This window comes from Orycteropus afer, unplaced genomic scaffold (genome assembly GCF_000298275.1).
Source record: "Orycteropus afer afer isolate SDZICR_OR568_19922 unplaced genomic scaffold, OryAfe1.0 scaffold00044, whole genome shotgun sequence".
NCBI lineage: Eukaryota > Metazoa > Chordata > Mammalia > Tubulidentata > Orycteropodidae > Orycteropus > Orycteropus afer.
Genome location: NW_006921631.1, coordinates 2528120 through 2528777, shown reverse-complemented (window position 1 = coordinate 2528777; position 658 = coordinate 2528120).

The following is a 658-nucleotide window of genomic DNA, read 5'->3' as shown; positions in this document are numbered from 1 at the left end:
CAGGATCTCCTACATAGATCCCCTTCCAAGTGGTTGACATTGGTAGCTGGGCACCATCTAGTTCTTCTGGTCTCACAGTCATATAGGCTGCAGGTTGGATGGTGTACCAGTCACTAGGACTGATTGTATCCATGAATTTTTTGTTTTCTTCATTCTTCTTTGCTCTGGACGAGGAGAGATCCATTGTTGCATCTAGATGGCAGTTTGCAGAAGGCTTAGCCATTTAAAGCAAATTGGTAAAAGTCAATTTGTTATTGTGGGAGATCAACAGAATTTTACACTGATTGTTGAAACAACTAAGTTCACTGGCTCATTTTTCTTGTTGTAGAATATATGGAATATTCTTTTTGTAGAAAATGAAGTATAGAGTAAAATCTTACTACCCTGCAGCCACTAAAAATTTTATAATCTACTTCATCTCATTCCACTGAAATGGCATATGCCACTTTTGTGTTCAATAGCTAACATTATAGTGCATTTAAAAATAAGTTACAACATAGATACACACACACACACATAATTTAAACATCCCATTTGAATGCATGAGTAAGCAGAGGAGGGGGCACGACAGATTATCAGTGTTCAGGGCCCTCATGTGTCTTAATCTAGCCCTGAATTTTTTTTTTTTTTATTAGGATTTGGGTGAAGATTTACAGAG